The 27,498-nt window shown below is 43.3% G+C and overlaps 1 protein-coding gene across 5 annotated transcripts in view; it reads left to right on the forward strand.

The window, feature by feature from the left end:
- Positions 1 to 27,498, forward strand: part of NTF3 (neurotrophin 3) — a 66,296-nt gene that overhangs the window by 13,232 nt on the left and 25,566 nt on the right. Inside the window, exon 1 of one of the 5 annotated variants that reach the window (XM_081005735.1) lies at positions 6,659 to 6,921. The exons of the other annotated variants lie outside the window; for them this stretch is intronic. The gene's annotated coding sequence lies outside the window, so the exon portion shown is untranslated. Of the gene's footprint in view, positions 1 to 6,658; positions 6,922 to 27,498 lie in introns of those variants that run through there. 5 annotated transcript variants of the gene reach the window in all.

A 27,498-nucleotide genomic window follows, 5' to 3' on the forward strand; every position in this document is an offset into this window, starting at 1 on the left:
TTTGCTGAGCCGCTGCCCCCCCCCCCCGCTATCCTATTCCCAAAGGAGTAGGCATTGTACTCAGCATCCATTAAGTGCTCTCTCTCTCCCTCCAAAGATTGTAATCCTGGAGGAGAAAAAAAATATCAAATATTAATCTGTGATTGTGCTGCCTTATTTTGTCAATAGTTTCCACCCACCCTTGATAAGGTCTAAAATGTGTATCACTTAGAAAGCTATTATTCTTCAGATTGTGCGGTAGGGTTGGGAAAGACTGGATGGTAAACAAATCTCAAGTTCATATTTCTTTTGCCATGTGCTCACAAGGTGACATTAGGCATGTTACCACTCCTTCAGCCTCAGTCCTACATCTGCAGGGTTTTGTAAGTATTGACGCTTTGGATGGTCTAGGGAAGTTTTTAATGGTTGATGTTTCAATGTATTTTTAGCCTTCTGCTGGAAGCTGCCCAGAGTGGCTGGGGAAACCCAGCTAGATGGGCAGGGTAGAAATAATAAATTATTATTATTAAAATATTAGATATCGTTATTGGTCTGCACAATTGTTTTTTCTCCTTATGAGATGCTCTTCTTGGTTTTATTTCCTACCGGCTAAACAGCATTTTGGTTAGTCATTTTAGATCTGGAAATAGTTCAGGAGGACTTCAATGTGCCAAATAGCATACAGGATTGCATCCTGAAACTTCGCTGTAAATTAAATTCATTTGCTTGCCTGTTAATCAGAATTAACCACTTCCTTAGTGCCATCAAAATACCTACCTTTGGTATGTGCTTTTGTCTAAGTTTTTTTAAAATTTTTGGTAAGTCTTGGTCTATATTTTGTCAGCTCTGTCCAGTCATTGGTCTCCTGATGCTCAGCAAATGCATGGAGGGAAAGCAGGGGCACAGATGCTGTCCTTGCCACAAACATTCCCACTGGCTCTGTTAAGTTGTGGGTGAAGATATCAGACGACACAGCGATTCTTCAAACAGCTCTTGTTTATTCACAGGCCAGAACAGAACTGAACTGAAGGGTTCAGTCAGCCTGCTTATATAGAGCTCCAGTACAACGTAACTGTAACTGTAACAATTTTCTAAAACTATCCAATCACTGAACGTCACTTTCGATCCCTTATTTGCATAACTATCTACAGTATCCCCCTGCTGGCCCAGGGTGAGAACTTCAGTACATAACAGGCTCCACTTCAGATCTCTGCATACTGAATGTGAAGACCTGCAGGGGTATTCTAAGCACTGAAGATGTTCAGAATCCCTCCTTAGACCTTTATGCTGACCATGCAAAGATTGGGAGTGGAACAGGCAAGGCTGTGGCCTCTCCTGCTTTATGTGATCTTTAAATACAAGTAGACCTAATGGCAAAGTAGGTCTTTTTCTCAGAGCAACAGAATTTAGTTTGACTTTCTTCTTCGTGTGCACTAAAGGGCTCTATTTTTGAAGCAACCCACAATTCTATGCTAGGTAAAATGGTTGGACTGTTCTTCCCTAGGACTTCCGGGGTGGCGCCATCGGCAATGGCGGACTCCCTCTGATATGGAGGGACTAGCTCCATGCGAAACGGGTCTTTTCCGCTACGGCGAAGCGGGGACCCTTTCAAAAATCACAGGCGGATGAAGCCTGTGACCATGGGACTCGGCGGGCTCCTTTAGCACCCCCCCAACCCGGAAAGGAACCCACTAAAGGGCTCCGGAGCGAAGAGGGGGAAGTGGCGCGGTGCTGAGAGTCAGCTGCTTCTTCCGTGGAGCGAAGCCGCACAGCCGTTGCCGGAGAGCGCTGCATTTTTCCTGGGACAATTTGGCTTCTAAAATAATCACCCGTGAGTACTTAAATATCGGACAATTGGACTTTAAATAAGGACTTGCGAGCAGAAAGGAAAATTGGACTTAAAAGTTTACCTCAATTTGGCACTGAAACAGGAAGGTCTAAACAGGAAGTCAGCCTTCCGTTTCTTTGTAGATAGATTAAAGCAAAGACATCACAAACTAGAGCTCAGAAAATCGCTTGTAAAAGATTAACTTTCATCATTTAAAATTGTTGAACCCCCTTCGGAAGCAGGAGAAGAGGGGGGATTTTTTCGGACTGTTTAAACCTGCAGAAGTGAGTGTAAAGTAAAGTAACTTTCCACTGTCCTGATCCTGGAGCGGGGTGTCAGGACTGACATTTTTTGAAGCTCATTGACCAGAGACAAACATTTTTGACAGATAGCTATAAGAAGAGAAACATTGATTCCATTGTTCCCCTTCGCATTTTAAAGGAACAAATATTGACAAAATATCTGAAAAAGGAAAGTTTGTTGTTAGACTTGTCTTTAAAAGAAAGAACAAATAGAAGCTTTCCCCCTAGAGGGAGACTGTGAAACTGTAACCAACTCCGGGGAGCTTGCAGCTGTTACAGATTACAATCATGGGAATAGACTTCTGACCTTGCAGGACAATGTATTCAGAAGCTCTGTTGTGTGCTTTCTGTAAAACAAATGCCCTACTGGAACAGCTACATGAGAAGACGGACTTGATGACTGATGCGATCAGAATTTTTGAACAGGCAGTGGGAAACTATATGGAGCCCACCCAGGAATTAAACCAGGAGTGTGCCCTGACAGAACAGATGAGGGAAGAGGATGTTGCTGAATCTTGGGCGCCAGAGATGGAGGGAGCTGTGGCCCAGCAGGAACATGAGCTTTTGGATTTGACAAATGAACTTGGAAAAAGCCAGATTTAGAAAGATAAAGTTTGGTTTGGTTTGGAAATGGGGGGTTGGATAGACCCCCCTATGCAGGGATGTTTGGACTTTTCAAGTCTGGCAATGGGCCGTGAGATGTTTGGGGTTGTGGGGGCTCTTAATTTTGGAGGGATTTTGAAACATGTTCTTAAATACCACATGGAGTTTAGTGTGGACTATGGAAAAGGGGCTGATTTGTCGAGAAGGGTCAAAAACATTGTTAAGCTGGAGTTCCCACGAGTGAAAGGAGCAGGAGACAAAGGAAAATACAGCTATAAATATGAAGAAGAGCCGCGGAAGGGACATGGAAGGGACTTAAGGGCCTCGGATACAAGGTTACCAGGTTAATGCGCTAGATCGATGGGATAATAAGGACTGACAAAACCCGGGACCAGGAGGAAGGGACGCTGGATGAAGATTGGATTGTTTTTATTTCTTTTTTTTTTTTACTACTAGGATTGTTTTATAAAATTGATGAATGTTAGAAAAATGTTGGAACGAAATTACTTGGCTTTAGCAAAAATGTTTAAATAATTATGTAAGAATATTATGGTTATGAGAAGTTGGTAAAAATAAGATTTAAGTTTTAAGCTTTAAGATTCTTTATAGTAAGATAAGATTAAAATAGATTAAGGTAATGTAATGACAGAATATTATGAAATATGGAAAGGATTTGCTGCGATAATTAATAACTAGGATACAAAAAGAGGGAGGAGGAGGAGGTCAAAGAAAGAAGGTAATGGCAGTTGAGGATTTGAGAATGATGGATTTGTTTTTGAGTGTTTGTGGTGTATTTTTGTTTTCTGAATTTGTATTGTTTGATGTGGTTTGTTTTTTCTTTCTCTTTTTCTGCTTTGTTCTCTTTTGTAATTTTAAAAAATTTTCAATAAATATCATTAAAAAGAAAAAAAGGACTGTTCTTCCCTAGAGCACTTTAGTGTTGCTGGAACATGCCTATCCCATAATTTGACCAGGATGCTCTCCTCGTCTCCACCAGGAGCTGTGAATTGAGTATTGTGGGCCAAGGTAAGGTTAAACAGGTGCCCTCACTACTACTGAAGGCTTAAAAAAAATTTCCAGCAGGCATTCTGATTTTAATAGTTTTACAAATAATTTTTTATTAGTTTTTACACATATTTTCCTGCATAACATCTTTTTAAACATCATTTTGAATTTTTTGGCTACCACAGCCTGAGACTTCCTTCAACCTCTACTGATGGTTTTCTAAAGTCTTTCTAATTATGCATTTTGTTACTATAGTTATTGCCATAAACTCAAATTTGCAATACATCTATTCTTAATTCTCTTCACAATAATTTATAAATTACTCCTTACAAAACTTCTTTAAAACCCTACAAACGATGTCAGTTGATTACAATTGCTTTCCAGATATGTCAAAAACTTCTTCCATTCCTTTAGGAAAGTCTGGTCCTGCTGGTTCCGAATTTTCCCTGTTTTTAATAGTTTTAACTCATTTTTTGTTTTCATTGCATTGAGCTTCTTGTGTACCACTTAGAAACGCAGATATATCAGCTAGGTGCCAAATGGGTCCTTAAACCAGGGTTAAAGTCACCAAAACGGAATGTCTAGTTGCCATTTTGGGGCAAGACGGCTCTAAAGTTTTATCTTCCAAATGATGGACTGACTGATTATCAGACAGTATATATGTGGACTGTCACTGGATAAAGGGACTTTTCTTCTTTAAGTTCTCCAAGTTCTTAACTTAGCTCAAGGTTGTCACTTAAGCTAGATGTTTAGGTGACAACTTTCAGCTAAGTTAAGAACTTGGAGAACTTAAAGAAGAAAAGTCACTTTATCCAGTAACAGTCCACATATATACTGTCTGATTCCTGCCTCTTTTTCTTAATTCTTCTTCCACTGTGGTCTATGATTAAATGATTTTTGCAGGTTTTTGTGGTGCTTCAAATACATATATTGGGGGGTAATTATGACTCTAGCATACTACCTTGAACTCTTGTTGTCGTAAAGGTAAAGGGACCCCTGACCATTAGGTCTAGTCGTGACCGACTCTGGGGTTGCGGCGCTCATCTCGCTTTATTGGCCGAGGGAGCTGGCGTACAGCTTCCGGGTCATGTGGCCAGCATGACTAAGCTGCTTCTGGTGAACCAGAGCAGCACACGAAAATGCCGTTTACCTTCCCACTGGAGTGGTACCTATTTATCTACTTGCACTTTGATGTGCTTTTGAACTGCTAGGTTGGCAGGAGCAGGGACCGAGCAATGGGAGCTCACCCCGTCACGGGGATTCAAACCGCCGACCTTCTGATTGGCAAGCTCTAGGCTCTGTGGTTTAACCCACAGCGCCACCCACGTCCCTTGTTGTCTTACCCACCGACAAAATGTCACATGTAAGCTGTTTTTAAAAAAATCGAATTTAGAGTTACAGATAGAAAGATAGATACTGCACATATTAACAATTCTGTCTCCAGCCTTAGCTCTAATGTTAAAAAATGCTGTTACTGTTAATAGCTATTCCCTGGGGCAGGGGGCAGATGTTGAGAGAGTGGAGGGACAAGAATTTTGCAAAGTTCCTCAGGGGTCATTCCACATCAAATCAAGGCAAAAAACAAGGGGTTTGTCACCCGCCATCCTGAAGGACCCATCTCCCCTCCATTGACTCCTGGCCCGTAGAGCCCCTAGACAGTGGAATTTGCTGAGACGGAAACCCATAAAACTGCAAAGAAGTCTCCTTCTCATCCCAAGGCTGGGGTCACATGTATCACATTGCAGCAGAGGTGGGGGCCCTATTGCAAGCCGAGGGCCACATTCTCTCTCGACCACTGGGGGAACATGCCAATGGGAAGGTAGCCAAGACAAAAGTAAGACATGGTTAAAGGTAAAGGCACCCCTGACCATTAGGTCCAGTCGTGGCCGACTCTGGGGTTGCGGCGCTCATCTCGCTTTATTGGCCGAGGGAGCCGGCGTACAGTGTCCGGGTCATGTGGCCAGCATGACTAAGCCACTTCTGGCGAACCAGAGCAGTGCATGGAAACGCCGTTTACCTTCCCGCTGGAGTGGTACCTATTTATCTACTTGCACTTTGATGTGCTTTCGAACTGCTAGGTTGGCAGGAGCAAGAACCGAGCAACGGGAGCTCACCCCATCGCGGGGATTCGAACCGCCGACCTTCTGATCAGCAAGCCCAAGAGGCTCTGTGGTTTAACCCACAGCGCCACCCACGTCCCATAAGACATAGTTACCCACCCACAAACCATGTGCACCCACACATGTGCACAAATGTGCCCTCTCTCTCCCCACCCAGCACTTCGGGTTGAAAAACATATTTCACATTTTGAAGCCTATTTGCTCATGTGGTGGCATGTGATCTTCCTGGAGCTTGCAGCTGGGGAAGGAGGGTTATTCCTTCCCCCTCCAGCTGCACTTTCCAGGAAGAACATTCCACCCACCCCCACAATTAGGCGTGAACAAATTAGACTCCGGGAACCAGCGGATGACTTTCCCCCCCAAGCCTAATTGCAGTGTGAGGGCAGTTTCGGGGTGTGTGCACGCAGCGAAGCGGGAGGGGAAGGCGAACATTTGCTTCTTCATCTTGAGGATTGGATCATAGACCTGGAGAGCTGGAGGAATCTCAGCTAAAGCATCCATGAAAGATGACCATCCAACCTCTGCTTAAAAACCTCCAAGGAAGGAAGAGCCAGTGTGGTGTAGTGGTTAAGAGCGGTAGTCTCATAATCTGGGGAACCGGGTTCGCTTCCCTGCTCCTCCACATGCAGCTGCTGGGTGACCTTGGGCCAGTCATACTTCTTTGAAGTCTCTCAGCCCCACTCACCTCACAGAGTGTTTGTTGTGGGGGAGGAAGGGAAAGGAGAATGTTAGCCGCTTTGAGACTCCTTAAAGGGAGTGAAAGGCGGGATATCAAATCCAAACTCTTCTTCTTCTTCACAATCTCTCGAGGGAGTCTGTTGCAATGGCAAACAGCTCTTCCTCTCAGAAAGTTCTTCCTGATGTTTAGTCAGAATCTCCTTTCTTGCAACTTGAATCCATTGATTCGGGTCCTAGCCTCCGGAGCAGGAGAAAACAAACTTGGTCCATCTTCTTGCTGTGAGCTAGATGAGAAGATGTCATGGGCCACATGCAGCCTGTGGACCAATGGTTTCTCTGCATTTCAATAAGCATGACATGACTGCATCTGCGGCTTGTACGTGTGGCAAATGTATTTTGGTAGAAGGTAATTGGGGGACGCGGGTGGCGCTGTGGGTAAAACCTCAGCGCCTAGGGCTTGCTGATCGCATGGTCGGCGGTTCGAATCCCCGCGGCGGGGTGAGCTCCCGTCGTTCGGTCCCAGCTCCTGCCCACCTAGCAGTTCGAAAGCACCCTTAAGTGCAAGTAGATAAATAGGTACCGCTTTATAGCGGGAAGGTAAACGGCGTTTCCGTGTGCTGCGCTGGTGCAGGCTCACCAGAGCAGCTTCGTCACACTGGCCACGTGACCCGGAAGTGTCTCCGGACAGCGCTGGCCCCTGGCCTCTTAAGCGAGATGGGCGCACAACCCTAGAGTCGGACACAACTGGCCCGTACGGGCAGGGGTACCTTTACCTTTACCTTTATTACTAAAAATGCTCTCTTTTTTTGCAACTCTTAATTATTTCAGCATTTGTTGTTAGATTTCCACCCACTATCACTGCTGAAATAAATGAGCATTTGTTTAATCAACAGTGGTCTTGTTACTTCATGTAGCTTACTAGTTATCCTAAACAGTTTATTTCCTACATTGGTGTTTACTATTTTGCAACAGTTCTCCTCTCTGGTTATCCACGTTTTTGGTTCCAAGTTATTCAGTAACCATCTAATTTTTCCTTATAAGCCATTTCCTCCTGGTTTCTCTTCTAGGAAATGCCTGCAATTTACATTTATAAAAGTCAATATTTAAGCATTGCACTTACAATATCCCATCTTTATTGTGCATCAGCAATGGTCTATTGAGCACACTGGAAGTTGTTCTGTGCAAAATTTGTTGAAATGAACAGCAGCTGCACAAGAGGCCGGGTTCAGCAGTATATATTTCTAGAATGTTTAAATTGTGTTGCTTTTGATTTTATGTCACTTGAATATTGCTTAATTGATATAATGATAGGCTACTTTGAGAGATTCCTAAGAAGCAGGGACAAAATGTTGTTAGGTAAATATGCAATGTTGGAGAACTTTGTGAGGGATCAAGTCTATTACAACAACAACAATCTTTATTATGGTCCAGAGACCCAACAGATCTATTAAGATCCTTTGAACAGTAAATAGATTTGCAACTTTCAGTTCTGATGGCACCTGTGCATTTATCATAACGTACAGTTTGAGCCAGAGGTTTTTTTCCTCCAAACCATTTTCACATTAGAAACTCATTTCTAGTATTCATTTCCCAGAATCATATCCAGGACGACTATTACCCACTACATTTTTTTTTCTTTTGCCATACCGCCATACAGATTTTGCCTGGTTGTGTTTTATATTATTTTCTCTCATATGTATTTGTTTGGATTTTTTTCCAGCCTAGAATGTTTGATTTTCAGCCATATTTTTTTAACCTTCCCTGATCCGTTTGTCTTGTTGTTCTTCTGGTTATTGCCCTATTGTTTACGACGTGTCCCAGATTAATGCAGTCTGTAAATTTTAGCTATGTTCCATTGACCCTCGTCACATTGAAATAGTTCAGCATCTTGTTAAAACAAATACCAGTGGAACTTCTGATACTTGTGGTGTACCCCCAACCACTCTCCCTGTCTTGGGACGTTATTGTTTTTCATTACTGTGAATGCTTTAGTGCTGCCCATCATTTGAGTGCTGAGTGGGTGGGTGGGTGCCTTGCAGCATTAGAGAAATTGTGTCTGGGGTTGCATTTGTCTGAAAGCTGCATTTTATTACTTTAACAGCTTCCATGCACCCACATTGCCTCCTCTTCCCTCCAGACAAATGCTGTTGTAAACTGAGATCATTTTTTCTTGCCTTTGGGTATGGTCATGTCATTTTCCCTTTTTGAAAATAATATTCATTACTTTTCCAACAATTTAAACACTACCAAAAAAAAAAAGAACAATACAATACAATACAAAAACACTACATAACACATTCAACTAAGAAAACAAAACAAAACAAAAACAGTTTAAAACACATCAAACAATTTCAATATCTTATCTTTCATTCACTTATTTCAATGACCTCCTCACACCTCCCTTTTTGTATTCCACTTCTGTTAATTGTTTCAGCAATTCCTTTCCATCTTCCTCTGCTTTCTATCCTTTAATTATCTTAACAGATTCTAACCTTATTTTTCCCTTTAATACTCTATTAATCGATTTATACCTAGTCATTTTCCCTTTTTGAATTCCTCCACCAGCTCCCAGTTCCCCTCTACTGCCTCAGACCTCATGCCACAAGCTTGTAATCTGCTTGGCGCAGATGTTAACACCTCTGTATCTTTGTAAGCCTTTAGAAATGGCTGTCCCCTTCGTTGCTCTGTTGCCCATGTGTGCAATGGGTCTGCTTAAATAACTGTTCTATAAAATGTCCTCTTTCAGTTTGGGAAAGTATGTTTTGAGAGGTGGTGTATAAGTAAATAACTTATATTTATTTTATTAATTTTTTCAAACTTAGTACTTCACCTTCATGACCTAGTGGGCTTTGAGTAGATTTCTTGCCTAGAAAGGTGGTGTGTGTGTGTGTGTGTGTGTGTGTGTGTGTGTACACGTACGGTGGCTCACAACACTTCATCTCTATATAGCATTATCAAGAGACTCAAGATAGGATGCAACTGTAATTGTACTGCAGACATTGCAGAGGGTTGGACTAGATGGCCCTGGAGGTCCCTTTCAACTCTACAGTTCTGTGATTCTGTAATTCTATGAACAGGGTAACTTTTTGGATAACACTAAATAGCTGGATCCACTTCAGTCTGGGTTCAGGATTGGTTTCAGGACTAAATCAGCCTTGGTGGCTCTGGTGAGTGTCCTTCATTCAGAGAGGGATGAGGAATTGTGACCTATTAACTATTTCTCATTCTCTCAATGGCCTTTGACCATGGAATAGTAATAATAATAATTTTTTATTTAAACCCCGCCCTTCCCGGTTTAAAAACCGGGCTCAGGGCGGCTAACAGCAAATATAAAACATTGATTAAAATGCGACTTAAAAACAGCATAAAACAGCATAAAATACAACATAAAATGCAGCATCAATATGAATAAAATTCAAAAATTCAGAGGCCATTTTTTTGGGGGGGGGGGACGGGGACCAAAACCCAGTCTGTAGACATCAAATGATCACCAGGGCTAACTGGCCAAGTTGGTCCTACTAGGGCTATCAAGGAGACCCAGAAAGGGTTTCTTCATAGAAAAGGGAAGGGGAAAGGGGAAAGAGGATCAGGCTAATTCAAATTGATGGCCAGATGGAATAGCTCTGTCTTACAGGCCCTGCGGAAGGGGATCAAGTCCTACAGGGCCCTAGTCTCGTGGGACAGAGCATTCCACCAGGTTGGAGCCGTCACTGAAAAAGCCCTGGCCCTGGTGGAGGATAGTCTGGCTTCCTTAGGGCCCGGGACCTTTAAGCTATTATTATTCATGGACCTTAGGGTCCTCTGCAGGACATACCAGGAGAGGCGGTCCCATAAGTACGAGGGTCCTAGGTGTTCTCCTGGATTGCCTGGGTGAAGGCTCAACATTCTGGTGGTTCTGTTCTTACAATTGAATCTAGACAAGAGGACTAGTGGAGTGTTGTGTTCCCCATGGCATTTGTGCCATGATGTTCCACAAGCACCATTTCATCCCCAATGCCATAAAGCCCACTGGGAATGGTCCTTAGGAGTTTTCTAGACTTAGGAGTCTGTTTCTCCATAACATCTGAACCAGGAGTGGTTGCAAGCCATGGACCAGTGCCTCACTGCTGTGGCAAACCCTTATGCACCATATTGATCACCACGATTATCTGGAAGGGTGCTGCCAGCTGTTCCCCATGTGACAGCAGCCCAACTGGCCTCAACTGGAAGCCAGGCAGTTAGCATTGATGGTCCCATGTTGTGGAGCACTCTTCCAGCAGAAGTTTGGCAGGCTACTGACTTTCACATGTCTCTTGAAGACCTCTTATGTTGATGGGACTATGCAGCTCTTGAAAGATTATTTTTGTTCTGTTTCGTTGGTGCTGTGTGTTTTTTTTCTTTATGTGCTGTGAATGTGATATTTTACGTAAGTTAGTAGTATGCAAATACTTCTGTTAATAATAAAATTAACAAGTCTTTCCTAGAGTTGGAAGGGACCCTGAGAATCCTCTAGCGCAATGCAGGAATATACAGCTGTCCCATTTGGGGATTGAACCTGCAACCTTGGTGTTATTAGCACCATGTTCTAACCACCTGAACTATCCAGGCTGAGCTTAGTTGATTGCATTCCTGCAAGTGTAGGGAAGCCCATGGTCCCCCAGACATTGCTGGAAAACAGCCTCCTTCCCCCCTGACTGCGGCTGATAGTACAGTAGTTACAGCCCAGCAGCTGGAGGGCTTTAATGTCTTCCTCACTTGTAAGCCACACTCGTGTGCAATATTCAACCTGCTATGTTGTTTTCGCTTTTTAAAAGCTGGTGTAGGACTGTTTACTTTGGTGCTATTTTTGCGCAGCTGATTGCAGTGTGAACAATATGCCACGGTTACCTTTGAACATGGGAGTGGTGGTGGTAGCTGGATGGACCTGTTTGGTGCTGTTCCTTTTTGCCTTTAGGGCGAGATGCAGCTCTGGGAAGCAGGTGACTCCCGCCCCCCCCCCCCCCATTTCTCAGCCGGCCGTTTAAATGGTCAGCCCTAATTTCAAAACAGTCTTCCTTATTTCTGATACTTGCATGTAAGCACTAAGGCGAGCAACTGCAAGGACTTAAAAAATGTGTGACGTGTGTATAGCCATGCAGAACTTTGGAGAAGGCTCAGGCGGGACTCTCAGATATCAAGCTGTGCCATGGAGACACCGGGAGACGGTTTGTGTGTTTGGAGGACCCAGAAGAACAGAGTTCAAGAGCAAGCCCCAGTTCTCAGTATCTCATGCCACTGCAATATAAGGGGGAAGGGAGAGGCTGTTCCTGGAAGAGGCTGTAGTGACACCAACTTCACAATGCCCTGTGGAGGGAACCGCCTGCACAGGTGTCCATGGTCACCCGTGTTTATACGAGGGAAGGAGAGAAGGTGTGGAACCACATCACCCTTCTTCAGCGCTTATGGTCACCATTGCCGCATGACATGGAATCATGCAGTGACTAGGAGGGATGCAACACAATGCTAATTGCCAAATGGGCATGAGGGACAATTTCATTTAAAACAAATAGAGGTGCAGTGATGGAAGAGTTGGAAAGGACCCCTTGGCCATCTAGTCTAACCCCCAGCAATGAAATCTCAACTGAAGTTACTATTCACTTCTATGTCACAAAGTAAATTGCTTCACTTGGGGACACTGTTGAGGTAAGGGCCAAGTTTTCCCTGACGACAATTTTTCCCAGCTTGAGGGCTGTCATACTCTCAAGATATCCTCGAAATGTACAAAGTGGCCGCCGAGGCCATATAACACCAGTTCTGAAAGACCTACATTGGCTCCCAGGACATTTCCGAGCACAATTCAAAGTGTTGGTGCTGACCTTTAAAGCCCTAAACGGCCTCGGTCCAGTATACCTGAAGGAGGGTCTTCACCCCCATCGTCCAGCCCAAACACTGAGGTCCAGCTCCGAGGGCCTTCTGGCGGTTCCCTCCCTCCAAGAAGTGAGGTTACAGGGAACCAGGCAGAGGGCCTTCTCGGTGGTGGCCCTGTGGAACACCCTCCCATCAGATGTCAAGGAAATATCTGACTTTTAGAAGACATCTGAGGGCAGCCCTGTTTAGGGAAGTTTTTAATGCTTTATTGTTATTAATCTGTTGGGAGCTGACCAGAGTGGTTGGGGAAACCCAGCCATATGGGCAGGGTATAAATAATACATTATTATTATTATTATGCACAGGTCCTCCCTACAGAGAAACCTGGCCTGTCATAATGAGGGGAATTTAAAGAGCTCAAAACAGAGTCGTAAGATCTAGCAGTCAGCTTTGTGTCCCTGAAGTCCTCTGGAATTTAAAAAAAGGACTCTACTTTATTCCATGCAAACAGGCATGGTGAGACTTAGGCAGTGAGTCCCACAGAGTGGATGCTACCAGTTGGAAAATCCCTGCTTCTTGGGAGGGCAGCAGCCTCTGCGCTGAACCTTGTTTGATGCAGTGGGGACTGAAAACATTTTACTGCTTGCAGCATAACATGCATTATGCCCTCCTTAGTAAAAATATAAGAATAAACCAAATAGTTTGCATTTTGCTTCTCTTTAATTCTATCACAATATCCTCTGCCCTGGGTGAGTGGCCTTGGTTTGCCTAACTATAGCGCTGGCTCTGGTTTGATGAAGGGAAGTTGTCTCTAAGGTATTCTCCACCCGGACTAAATGCTAACTGCTACCACTGAATGATCAGTATTTTGTGTGTTTTGATTATTTAAAATTATATATAACTTGTCTGATGTCAAATTGAGCTCAAGAATTTATTTAAAACAGTAATTTCATTCTCAACAATAAATAAACAACAGAAAACAAACAACAACAATATTAAAGCAAGGAGGAGCTGACTGCCATTTTATTGCATTGCAGACTTAACAATTCACAAATCCCTAAGGAACATGACCAGGTCTTACCTGGTGTTGAAAAGGAGTCAAGGTTGGCGTCAGATAAATATTTTAGGGGAGGGTATTTAGAATCCAGGGCACCACCATAGAAATGGGTGTTTTTTATCTATATATCCCAGGGTTCTGTGCAAATAATTTTTTATTCACATTAATAGTTTGTCCTTGGATAGTGAATGCTGCATTGGAGTGTAATTTTTTTTGGGGGGAGACAATCATTTCCCCCCTCCTTTTCACATCCAGAATACTCTGCATATGTGGGACTGTACATGCAAATCGTAGGGGCTGCCTTACAGAAGTCTGTGAAGACGGGGATTCCCTCCGAACTGTTGTTATCCGGAGCTGGGGAACGGTCACTTCATTGTGTCTGATAAAATACTGTGAATAGGGAATGGGTCTTGGAATGCCGGGGGCAGAGCGGATGCCATGGGAATGTGTATCCAATTATGTTCTATGGACTGCGCTGTGGTCTGGAATAGGGGTCCTTTCTTGTGATACAAAACATCTGGCATCCATAAAGTGCTTTCTTTTCCTTTGTCACACATGCACATGCAGTCATGCTTCTCAGTACTATGGTGCAAAATAATCGGTCAGGAGTTTCTGTGAGAAATGGATTTGGGAGACGGGGAGAGGGAGGGGGGGACGCCCCTTCGGCAGCAAGGAGCAAAGTTACCAAGGATTTCCGAGAACTGGAAAGGAGATGGGTTTCTGCTGGAGTTTAATATGAGCATACTTTAGAGCGTCTATGGATAAGCAGCTGAGTAGAGTGACTGGATGAAGGACAGAGAAGAAATGCTCTTAGAACAGGGGTCAGCAGGGGGCCGGTCCACTGTCCCTCAGACATTGTGGGGGGCCGGAATATTTTTTTTAAAAAATGAACGAATTCCTATGCCCCACAAATAACCCAGAGATGCATTTTAAATAAAAGGACACATTCTACTCATGTAAAAACACACTGATTCCCGGATGGTCCACAGGCCGGATTTAGAAGGCGATTGGGTCGCATCCGGCTCCCGGGCCTTAGTTTGCCTACCCATGTCTTAGAGGAAAGAGAGCAACGCAGGAAACTGGTTTGTCCTTTTCCACACTGTTTCATTCAGCAAAAAATTCAACTGTTACAGCTCCCTGATGTTTTTGCATGGCTATGACACTAGCATCCTTGAGTTGCTCTTCACGGACAGCAACAGTAAGTGGACATTTATCCCCATAGTCCCTGCCCCCTTTTCTTGCATTTATATTTCAATTTTCTCTGTCATGGCTGAATCCAAGGTAACGTGCACATGGTTCCTGGGCAATCATCCATCTAGAGTTCAGACCATACCCTCACAGTGTTCAAAACTCCCATTGTTCTAGGCGCATTTTGCAACAGGGATTTTCATTAAGTTGAACAGTTTCTGTGCTCTGGGTGCTGTACTGTGCCTAAGATTTCAGATTAAAACTGCAGAGTGGAAGGAAAGAAGGACCCTTTTTCTGCCTCCCCACTTCCAGCTACTGTAGTCTCTGAAGACTGGAGAAGAGACCCCCTTAAGAATATTAGTGGGGTGGACAGGGGAAGGACTAGACCATGTGAAAAATGAACATAACATTTTAGCTGCAGTTCATTCCTTTTCAGCTTTGTATTCTTGTCATAAAGAAGCACGCCTAGACATTCAGTTGTTGTGCCCCTAACTTAGGTTTTAAGGTGCCATTTAGCTCCTGGCTTTTCTATTTCAGTTTCTAACGCTGTACCCTCAGATCCCCTAGGAGAAATGTACTCTGTCCAAGTGTGCAATCTGCTAAGCTATCCCCACCATCTGCATCGGGAGAATTAAGATTGGCAAACTCTGGACTGCTCTGTGTTTTTATTAATTTAAAGGATTTCTACTCTGTTCTTTAGAGTGGCTTGCAGAAACCAGTAGTGCAGCAATCCCTGTCGCCAGACTTAATGGCCTTAAAAAATGACATATCAAAGAGATGGGAAGAAAGGAGTTGGGGAGGGAATCTCAGGCAACAGTTCTTAAAAGTTACCATTCTTGCAATGAAGAAGAGTTTGGATTTGATATCCCGCCTTTCACTCCCTTTAAGGAGTCTCAAAGCGGCTAACATTCTCCTTTTCCTTCCTCCCCCACAACAAACACTCTGTGAGTGGGGCTGAGAGACTTCAGAGAAGTGTGACTGGCCCAAGGTCACCCAGCAGCTGCATGTGGAGGAGCGGAGACGCGAACCCGGTTCCCCAGATTACAAGACTACCGCTTTTAACCACTACGCCACGCTGGCTCTCAATGCATCTGAATACAGGCAACACCCCGTTTGTGTGCGACCGCTGACGTGTGCATTATGTTCAACACCGGAAGGGGGCAGGGCAGAACAGAATGGGGCAGGCTTATGCGTCTCCTGCTGGCGCACGTGGTGCCTTGAAACTTAACCCCCGTGTAACTGGGGACTAGCCTGTAGTTATGTCTAGTTATGGCTTGGAGAGTGGTCCCTCCTCTGGAGAGCCGCCATCGTCCCTGATCGGATCCGGGAGCAGAGCAAGTGACAACGTTCAGGCCAAGTTGTTGTTGTTGTTGTTTAGTCGTTTAGTCGTGTCCGACTCTTCGTGACCCCCTGGACCAGAGCACGCCAGGCACTCCTGTCTTCCACTGCCGCCCGCAGTTTGGTCAAACTCATGCTGGTAGCTTCGAGAACACTGTCCAACCATCTCGTCCTCTGTCGTCCCCTTCTCCTTGTGCCCTCCATCTTTCCCAGCATCAGGGTCTTTTCCAGGGAGTCTTCTCTTCTCATGAGGTGGCCAAAGTATTGGAGCCTCAGCTTCACGATCTGTCCTTCCAGTGAGCATTCAGGGCTGATTTCCTTAAGAATGGAGAGGTTTGATCTTCTTGCAGTCCATGGGACTGTCAAGAGTCTCCTCCAGCACCATAATTCAAAAGCATCAATTCTTCGGCGATCAGCCTTCTTTATGGTCCAGCTTTCACTTCCATACATCACTAGTAGGAATACCATAGCTTTAACTATACGGACCTTTGTTGGCAAGGTGATGTCTCTACTTTTTAAGATGTTGTCTAGGTTTGTCATTGCTTTTCTCCCAAGAAGCAGGCGTCTTTTAATTTCGTGGCTGCTGTCAGGCCAAGAAGGCAGGGCAAATCCTGCCACACCGTTCTTCCTGCAGGCAGCCGATGGATCATTTTTTTTCTGCCCCTCATACGGCATTTATCTATAGCTCAAACTTGTTGGCAGTGTACTTAGGGTTCTGCTGCAGTGGGTGGAATTAGAGAAATCTGAAGAAGGAACTCTTCTTCCATTTTGTTCTGAACATGGTCTTGAGCATCAGAAGTGGTAAGCAAGAAGCACATTTAGCTCAAGGCTGTGCCAAAGCTTTCTTTCCAATCTTTTCCAGTAGTTCAGTGGGGTGGGGGCAAATAGAAGTGCCCTGGAAAGAGGCCAGTGGGGTGAGGGGAGAACTTCGAAGGCTTTTTTGTGGGGTGGGGGCAATGCTGGCATTCTTAAGTTTTATGAGGTGGCAGAGTGCTCTTTTTCTTCCTTTTTACAATGCTGAGAAACTCCCCAGACACGTTCCCTGTGGCACAAAGCATCACCTCCCGGCTGTACTTCTGTAATGACCGTGTGACTACATGACGTTGCCTGGCCATATAGTCATTACAGAAAGTGTAGAAAATGCCGCCAGCAGGTAATCTTTTGTGAGAAAATCCCTGAACCACAGAGAGGTCGTGCAGTGAGTTTTCAAAAAGGGAAACATACAGTTCTTCCATCTGTATTTAAGAATAAAAGTACAACCTCCTTCTCCCTCCTGCAGTTTCACCAAATTTTCTGTGGTCCCCTTGAAAGTGTGGAGAGCAAAGGTTTATTTTGAAAGCTGGGGATGGGGATCTGCACTGCGTTAGTATGGTGGCTGTAATTCCGCTGAATTATCGGGGGGAGGAGATAATTTGGCTTCTGAAAACTCAGCATTGTCATGAAAAAATAAGCCAGAAACTTTCTTGGATCTGTAGTTTTTTAAAAAATTATGTTTGTTAAAATCTCAGAAGCTAGAGGACTTGCTAAGTAAGATTTCCGTTTCCAGATTTCAGTGTCCCACCTCTTTCCATGAGCAGCAAAACCAGAACAAAATATGCAAAAAGTAAGGTGTTTTTCTAAAAAAAAAGCATGCATATAAATGTGCATTAATTCATATAATCCAACTTTTCCTGCTGCAAAGTTGTTGCTCTTTTCTGTTTCTTTTATTGCTTTTTTTATTTGGATACAGTGTGCCCATACTATTGGTTACTTTTGAGCACTCAATAAAAGGCAGATTTTATTTCTATCTATAGCAATAAGCCCTTGAGTGTTACAGAATTAATCTTATTGGTGATGCCCTCATATTAGTGGCAAGTAAGCCCTGCTTATTTTAAGCGCTTCCCACCAGTGTCGCTTACCCCGGGCGCGGTGAAAACACTTGATCCCACATGCAGTAGCAGCTGTTGTTAATATGCCTGTGTAGTTTTTGACTTTATATACTGCCTAAAACTGGAAGTTAATAGCACTTCTGTATATCAGCACTGTTAATATTCCTATTAAAAAATGGAATGCAAGTTCCAATTGTTTTATCTTGTGCTACACTATCATACATAGTTATGCTATGATTATTTCCCCAAAGAATACCAGCACAGTTGGCTGTGTGTGTGCTTAAGTCCACTGAAATTACTAAGGCACACAGAACAGTCCTTAATATTATTAAAGCCTAGTTGTGAGGATGTAAGCCTGCGTGTTGGAACTACATCGGTTCAGACAGCAGGTGGAGGCCGATATGTCTGCATCTCAGGTAGGGGATGAGAAAGAGCATGGATATCGGTCCATGTACGCCTTCTCCTGAATGGACAGATGGCTTCAGAGACAAATTGTAATGGGCATGGTATATTGGAGCCACGTTCTGCTCCAAGAGGGGACTTAGTGCTCTTGCAATTCACATTTATTACTTCTTAATTGCTGTGTTCTTCTGAAAAGAGAGAACCCTCTTAGGCTATTGGGGTACCGTATTTTCCCATGCATAAGACGATATTTTTTCCTTAGAAATAATAGGCAAAAATTCTGGCTCGTCTTATACATGGATAGCAGGGGGGGGGGGGGACGGGTGATTGGTGGCAGGAGCCAGCAAGAGATAGTCAGCGGCGAAGCATGCAACTTCCATCGGCATGCTGGTGATTGGCGGGGGTGATCCCCTCAGTAAAAGCTCAACAACTCTGGGCAATCTCCCCCCCCAAAAAAAAACTCAACAACTTGGGGCAATTTCTACCCCAAAAATCTTTGTTGCATTCCAAAAAATAGGGGGCATGTTATACACAGAAAAATACGGTATACAGTAGACCTTCGGGTTACATTACCCTCGAGTAACGTAAACTTTGGGTTGTGAAAGCGGCAAACCTGGAAGTATACTTCTGGGTTTTGCCGCTTGCGCATGCGCAGAAGCAGGCCTCTGGGTGCAGATTTTTTGGCGTGCACGCGGACCCCTGGAACGAATTAAATTCAAATCCACTCTATCGGATCCCTTCCAATATTTGCTATGAGCCCAGTATTTTATCTAGGTTGTTCTTGGCTCCTGATTTCTTTTTTCCCTCTAGGGCTCCTTGATAACCCAATGAAAATTTTTGGATTGATGGGTTTTATCTCTTCTGCAGCCACCTGCAGCCACAGATTTGTCTCTAGTAGGCACTCTGATATATAGTGACAGAAATGCTCAGCTCACAAGGCTCTCCTGCATGTGCCCTTTTGGGACTGAAATAACTTATTGGGGTCCAATAATAGTTTTTATGTTGGACTGTCTTTTGGGAATGTTTTTAAATTAGTTTTTGTTACTTACATTTTGTGTCAGAATCAATCATATTCTTCCTTCTAAGCATGAGAACGGTGAGGTAGTATGCATAGAAATTAGGAGAAAACAACCCTTATTAAAATTAAGAGGAATTTCAATTATTTGTTTGTTTGGAATATTTATATCTTGCCTTTCCAACAAAACATTGCTCAAGGTGGCTATAAAAACATCAGTTAAAATATACCGTAAACATCAGAGTCAAGGAAACCAACCAAAATAAAGACAGCCCCTCATCATATCTTTAAGCAGCAGAAAACATAGAATTAAAATCAGGCAGATACTCGAATGCCATCAAAAGGTGTGAGGCCGAGCAGCGAAGGTAAAGAATTCCAAAATCTGGGTGTGACGACTTGAAAAGGCTCTTTTGTGTTCCCACCAAACTCACTTTTGACATCTGTGGCACTCAGATAAACGACCTGTCTTCCTAACCAGTGCTTTTTTAAAAGAAAAAAGGGATCTGGTACTGTGTAACTTTGAGTTACCCCCCCCAAAAAACACACTGCTCCCTTCCCATCAAAATGAGCTACACAGGACCCTAGGTTTGTAAGCTTCTGTCTGTAGCTCCTAGCAGGGACTTTTAAAAATTTGCAATCTCCATCTTGGAAATGGGTCTGTAAACAGACATCAGTTTATAGTTTTATAACTGTATAAAAATACAGTTTTTGTACTTTTAAACATTTCCCCTTTGTCTCTTTCGCCCCCTGCTTTGTGATCGTTTGGATCCTATTATTGATATTGGAGAAACTGTCTTTTATACATATTTTGGTCAAAAAAAGGGAAGGGAGTGTGCGTCCGCTATATGAGTTTTCGTAAACGTTGGCATATGTAGAAATCATAGTAGTACATATGGGAAGACTGTATGTCTCGATGAAAGTAGGATGTTTGTTCCTTTTTGTGTTCATCCAGTTTAGGAAACCAGTCAAATAAGGGCTGAAAGGGGTGCTTGGGTAATCCAAGTGTTTTTCCTTTGATTTCTGGCCTGAATAAATGTCTTACTGCAATTGTACTTCCACCACAAATGACTTAACAGTCAGCTTCCACTTCATAGCAGCTAAACGGCATTGAGTTCTACTTTGACCACATCAGCTAGCACTTCATGCACCTTTGTATGTTCATTCTAGCGTGCAACTGTACAAAAAGAAAAGAAACAAAAGGAGAAAATATAAAAGTTTCCCTTTTAGTGCACTATATAATTTTCAAATATTACACACAATTGCTGACACTTACTTCCCCTTTTCAAAACGTCTCCTAGAAATCTTGTGCATATTTTAAAGTTTAGTTGATCCATTACATTTTTACACAGTTGAAAGCGAGGTCAACTATTACATTTTCTGCCTGAAAAGCCCAACGTAGATACAGTGGAACCTTGGTTCTCGAACTTAATTCGTTTCGGAAGTCCGTTCAACTTCCGAAACTGTTCGGAAACCAAGGCGCGGCTTCCAATTGGCTGCAGGAGCTTCCTGCACTCAAGCAGAAGCCGCGTTGGAAGTTCGGCTTCCGAAAAATGTTTGAAAACCGGAACACTTACTTCTGGGTTTTCAACGTTCGGGAACCGATTTGTTTGACAACTAAGCCGTTCGAGAACCAAGGTATGATTGGAGTGTGAAGGCACTCTGGGATGGAGGAGGGATGCAGGACGTCTCTGTTTGCAGGTGAGACATTGGATTGTTGGATTGTAAAGCACTTCAGGATGTTTCAAGGGAGGAGACGTGTACATTAAATAAATAATAAAATGTGTGATGGTCCCTAATGTGGGCTGGACTGCCAAATCACTGGGGTTAGGCAGTTGGCTGTACAAGTGCAGTATTTTACTTCTCCACTCCCTTTCTTGGGAGACCTGTTCATTCCTGGACATTCCTAGGGCAGAAGCTGAACATGCTACCAATTAATACAGTGACTAGGTTCCTGTAAGGCCCAGAATATTTTGCTTAAAAGTCCTAATCTTGGAGTATCAATCAGATACCTAGGGGTGGGGAGATAACGGTGGTACCTCAGGTTACGAACTTAATTCGTTCCGGAGGTCCATTCTTAACCCAAAACTGTTCTTAATCTGAGGTGCGCTTTTGCTAATGGGGCCTCCTGCTGCCGCTGCGCCACCATTGCGTGATTTCCGTTCTCATCCTGGGGCAAAGTTCTCAATCTAAGGTACTACTTCCGGGTTAGCGGATTTGTAACCCAAAGCGTTTGTAGCCCGAGGTACCACTGTACTTTTAAAATGGCCACATGCACTGTAACATTTGCCCTCCATTTGAAGGCCCAATGAGGAATAGAGGTTCTCTTCTTATCTGTTATTTATTTATTTGCCTTTTATTACATGAATGTTCCACATTTTCTCCACAACTCTGTAGCGTAGACTATGCTGAGAGATGGTGAGTGACTGACCCAAGCTCACCCAGGGAGCCTTGAACCCTGGTCTCTAAGGTCCTAGTTCACTACATCACACATTTCCATGAACAAATATTCTGATTTCTTCCCTTATTTGCTAACCTAAGTCTGTATTCCAACTATTGATGTTCCCTGTTGTGAGCATGTTCCATTAACAGCTGCTACAATTTGAGCACCATATTCTCTCTTAATTCCCCACACTGTCTTTTCTCTCAGAATAATTACTTGTTGAAATCTGTAATTTTTTTCAGTGAGAGTTGCGGTCTCAGCCGTTGGCCCCCAAAGACTTCTATATAAAGGACTTCAACTTTTCCAGTTTAGGCTCTTGAGTCATGCTAGAGCGTGGAGAAAAAAGTTTGTATGGTAAGGTTGCCATACATCCGGAATTTCCCGGACACATATGGGAAAAAGCTCAACAGGGCAAAAATTAAAAAACGCTCAACAACTTTGCCAAAAAGCCAACAACTTTTCACAGTTTGAAATATGGCACCTCATCTGGGTTGTATGGAATATTGAAAACTGTCTTTTAGAAGGAATGTATTCCTTTACACAACAGCTGTGGCCAGAATATTAGTGACGAAAAATTGGAAAACAGACAAAATACCAGAATTACTAGAATGGAGAGCCAAAATTTTCGAATTTGCGGAAATGGCAAGGTTAATAGCATCAATTAGAGGTTGTCCTAATCAAAAAATCTATAAAGAGAGGGAATGTGTAAAGGTTTACATAAAAAGAGTTGGTTTTGGAGCTTAAAAATTAATATGCAATAGCTTAAAGGGTGCAAGGAGATAGGATAATATCGTAACAAAGATGGAACAACAAATATAAACAGCAGGTAATGCAACAACAACAAAATTACAGTATGTAAAGAAGATCGCACCCGGGTGGAGGGAAGCAATGGATCTTGGGGGAGGGTGGGAGATGAGGGTGCTAATTGAAAAATTGTCAAAGATATATATAGGATTGAAGGGATTGAAAATAAGGAATTACAACAAGGAGACAAACATGAAGGAATATTAAAGTAATGGAATCTGAGAAGAGATTAGTATAAATGAAAACATGAGACTCAAGGTTTTGCCATATATGATTTGATTTTGGATGTGAAGTCTTTTGTTGTCAAGATTGTACGCTAAATGAAGAGAACAATAAAATGGGGGGGGGGGGAGAGAAAAATGGCTTTTATTTTTTGCATTAAATCAATGTGCAGTCGTGTCGTCATGATGCAAGTTTGCTTGCCTTCAGACAAGGGCTGCTGCTGCTGACCTCAGTGGGGTGAGAGGCAGTGGGTGGGCAGACTGGGCGAGCTGTGGAGGGCCAGCCAGAACAGGCTGCAGAAACCCCAAGAGTAGCTGCTTCGCTTCCAGCCCTGAAGCCCCTATGCCCAGGATCTAGAGTCCCAGCCAGCTGGTGCTGATTCTAACCACTTTCCTCCTTCTCAGTCAGCCTGGAGCTCTGCCGCTGCCCAAGCAGATGCAGGAGGAAGAGGAGGGCAGTGCTGGCGAAGTCAGCTGTTGCCACGACCCAGGATAAGGGAGCACGCTTTGGGAGGGGTGATTGGGCCCCAAACGAGACCCCCAGAGTCCTTAGGCTGTGCTTCACCCACTCCCCTTCCAAGTACCTTCCCCTCTGGCAGGAAAACACCCATGGAACAAGAGCAACATCTTTCTTTGTACAAATGCTGATTTGCACAGAAGAAGTTACTTTATTAAAGGACCCTTGACCATTAGGTCCAGTTGTGGCTGACTCTGGGGTTGCGGCGCTCATCTCACTATATTGGCAAAGGGAGCTGGCGTACAGCTTCCGAGTCATGTGGCCATCATGACTAAGCTGCTTCTGGCGAACCAGAGCAGCGCACAGAAACGCCGTTTACCTTCCCACCGGAGTGGTACCTATTTATCTACTTGCACTTTGACGTGCTTTCAAACTGCTAGGTTGGCAGGAGCAGGGACCGAGCAACAGGAGCTCACCCCATCGCGGGGATTCGAACCGCCAACCTTCTGATAGGCGAGTCCTAGGCTCTGTGGTTTAACCCACAGTGCCATCCACGTCCCTTATTAGATATATAATAAATAATAAATTTTATTTATACCCCTGCCAAGACCGGGCTCAGGGTGGCTAACAACCAATAATACAAACAAGTTGATTGCAATACAACATTAAAACATGAAAAAGCAGCCTCATCACAGGAGGAGAAAGGAAAAAAGAAAGAGGGGGAGGGAATCAAATTGATTCCAAGCCAAAGGCCAGGCAGAACAACTCTGTCTTACAGGAAGTGGTGCTGATGTAACTTTGAGAACTACAATGTGCTTGACAGGCTTTGTTCCCATAGGTTTATCATTTCAGGTGGTAGCAGGTGACATCTCCCCTCTGCAGCCTGGCCCCTGAAGCGACCTGCCAGTGCGGGAAAAGTCCTGGGTGGGCAGATCCATGTTTTTGCTTTCCGTGCCCTTTCTCAGCACGGAATGAAAAATACATGACCCTTCCCTGTAAGATGTGTGTGAATGAGAAGTGTATGTGTGGTGACAAATTGTGTATGTAAGAGTGGGGGTGGGTGGGGGTGATTTGGCCCCCGGCCTGTTTGGGGCTGGCCTTGACCACTTGGGGCTTGTGGTCCCGACTGCTTTCCTCTTGAAGGAATTCTGTCCTCAATGGGGAAAAGGTTCCCTGTCCCAAGAGCTGCCCATTTTTCAACCTGTAGCATCATTTCATTGCTCAGTTTCCTTCCAAAAGACTTTATTGCATATATTCAAGTTTGCATCTGATATGTGTGTTTCCTTCTTTTTCTTTCCTTCCTTGCATTGTTTACTCGTTCCCATTTCTTTCTTTTGCTCTGCATTTTTGAATTCCTTCTCATTTGTCCTCATGTGTTCCAAATTAATGCAATTCCCCTCCCCCCCCGACATTTCTGTCTTCAATATTTTTCTCATGTGGACTGAGTTTATTATTTTGCTTTCACAAATGTTGACCGTAATCCTCAAACCACTTTGGTATAATGGCACTGAAAATCAATGAAGCAAGCTGCCAATTTTAAAACAAACAAAACAGATATAAAATGTGGCTTTGGTTGGCAGACCAGTTTCCTGTAGAATCCATTCTCACATGCAAGGATTACATTATTCTCTTTTTTCACATGTTCAGTGTTGAGGCTGAAGAGATCGGGGCTCCTGCATCTTTGAAAGTTATAAGGGATCTTCTGCAGGTATAGTTTGTCATACTTGCTGAAATGGCCTTCTCTACACAACTGTTAAAAGTGCCTCTTGTAGATCTCTCTTCCCTAAGTGCGAATGACAGTTTGTTTTGAGTTCAGATATTGATTGATGGAGTTGCTGCTGTGCCTAGACAGGAATGGAAGGATGGTTAAGAGGACAGTCCTATATATCTCAATATATTCAGCAGTAAGTCCCATTGAGTTCAGTAGGAAGTTGCTCTTTCATTATCATTTTGGATGCCCTTATCTGAATCTTTTCCACCCCATCAATATCCTTCACAGGAGTCAACCACAGTTGTACACAGCATCCCAAGTGTGGTTACACCATAGATTTGTATCATGGCAGTACAATACTGACAGTTTTGTTTTAAGTTCCTTTCCTAACGATCCCTAGCATGGAATTCGCCTTTTGGGTGGCTGCTACAAGCTGGGTAAAGCTCTTCATTAAGCTATCCATTATGACCCCAAGGTCTCGTTCCTTTGGGAGGGAAGGGAAACGAGGCAAAAAGAGAAATGAGTGACAGGCAGTGACTTGCACAAATGCAGCTACATATGCCTAGCCATTTTTTGTTTGAGGAATAAGGGATTTATTTCCTTTCCTTTTCCGAGACACAGACCAGTAGGAGCATTCTTCTTCTTCTTCTTCTTCTTCTTCTTCTTCTTCTTCTTCTTCTTCTTCTTCTTCTTCTTCTTCTTCTATAGTTTAATGGTGATTTCATTTTCTACCAACCTAAGTCCTTTCCCCCTTTCATATTTTATTATGGAACTACGATCCTTTCTAACATCACAAACATTTGGGGCTGATGCCTCTAATGACCCACTTTGGATCAGGCCGCAACCCGCTAGGGAGTCCTGACCAACCAGTTGAAAACCAGTGACTTAGAGGTCATCCCTTATCACTCGGCGACTTCAATGAGTCAATAAGGCTGGGTTTTAAAAGAAAATTATTTGCATTATTTTCAGAATCATCACATATACATTCTGGAAATAAAGGTAGCCAACAAAACCAATGAAATTTCCCCAGGGACCCCAGAAAATACACCACAACTTGTAACAGTATACATCAGTAAAACACGTTCTTAGTAAGTGATTCACCTCTGGAACTGATACTTGGTTTTCTGGAGTATTTGTGAATGAAATAAAGGTCCACCATTCTCCTGCAAAGGTGTATTTATGCTGTGTTCCTCTTCCTAGTCTCAGATTGTGCTTGTTCTTCTGTAAGGGCAGTACACCATACTTTCTTGTACCAAGTGTTCAGGTTTGCACCTTTAAGTCTTTCCAGGGTGTCTGTATAACGAAAATGCTGCCACTAGGAGAAATCCAAGTACAGTGGTACTTTGGTTTTTGAACAGAACACATTCCGGGAGTCCATTCGACTCCCAGAACCATTTGAAAAGCAAAGTGTGGCTTCTGATTGGCTGCAGGAGCGTCAATCGGAAGCCGTGCCGGACATTCAGCTTCTGAAAGTCGTTCGAAAACCGGAACACTCACTTCCGGGATTCCATCGTTCGGAAGCCGATTTGTTCGGGAGCCAAGGCGTTCAGCTTCCAGGGTACGACTGTAGTGGTTTCCCCCCCCCCCCCAAGTCCCAAGTCCCATTTAAATACAGATTCTTTTTTTTTTAAATAATATTTATTAAAATTTCAAAAGAAAAAAATCACATTAATAAGAAAATTAACAATAAAAAGGAAAAATACAAAATACAAAAAAGAAAAAACAGTTAAAAACAATTCCATCTTTTCATCACTTCTTTTACATTTACTTGTTTCCCGGACCTCCTCATACCTCCTTCTTTTGTATTCCAATTCAATATGTTAATCCAGCAATTCCTTTCCCTCCTTTTTAATCCTAATCTTTAATCTTGATAAATTATAACATTAAATTTTTACATATTAAAAACCAATTTTTCCATATTTTTTTTATACCATTACCTCTAGAAACCGCTTAACTTCAATCCGTCATCATTCTAACATTCATTAATTTTACAATATTTCTGTAAGTAGGCTTTAAATTTCTTCCAATCTTCTTCCACCGACTCTTCTCCCTGGTCTCGGATTCCCATTTAAATACAGATTCAGTAATGCAAGCTCTGGAGGCTTTTTGATATACTGATGAGTGATTTTACTTATCTCATTAAACGCTTGTTCCCTCAAATTTACCGTCAGTCAGTCATGTCCACCACAAGTGCCTATAGATGCCTGTGTCCCCCACCACTGGCAGCACACTGATGAAGTATGTTTATGCATATATGAAAGTTTAACTGGGGTTAAGCACCATTTCTGCAGTTGTGAGAGCAGTGTTTAAGTTGGCAAGGCTGTTACCGTATTTTTCGCTCTATAACACGCACCCGACCATAACACGCACATAGTTTTTAGAGGAGGAAAACAAGAAAAAAAATATTCTAAATGAAACAGTGGATGTATGATTTTTGTGGTTCATGCAGTGGCCACAGACATGTGATCTGACAGTGAGTTTGGAGTAGCCCAATGCAAAAATCCTGAGGATCCATGTGGATCCATGCTTTGTAACCACGTTTTTGCACCTCTGCGGCCCCAGGCAACAGTGGGTGCGTGGTTTTTTTGGTGCAAGATGTAGCCATGGACATGCTATGTGATCTGATGGTGAATTTGGGGTGACCCAGTGCAAAAAT

Source organism: Podarcis pityusensis (assembly GCF_964106645.2).
Source record: "Podarcis pityusensis genome assembly, chromosome: 5".
NCBI classification, from domain to species: Eukaryota; Metazoa; Chordata; class Lepidosauria; order Squamata; family Lacertidae; genus Podarcis; species Podarcis pityusensis.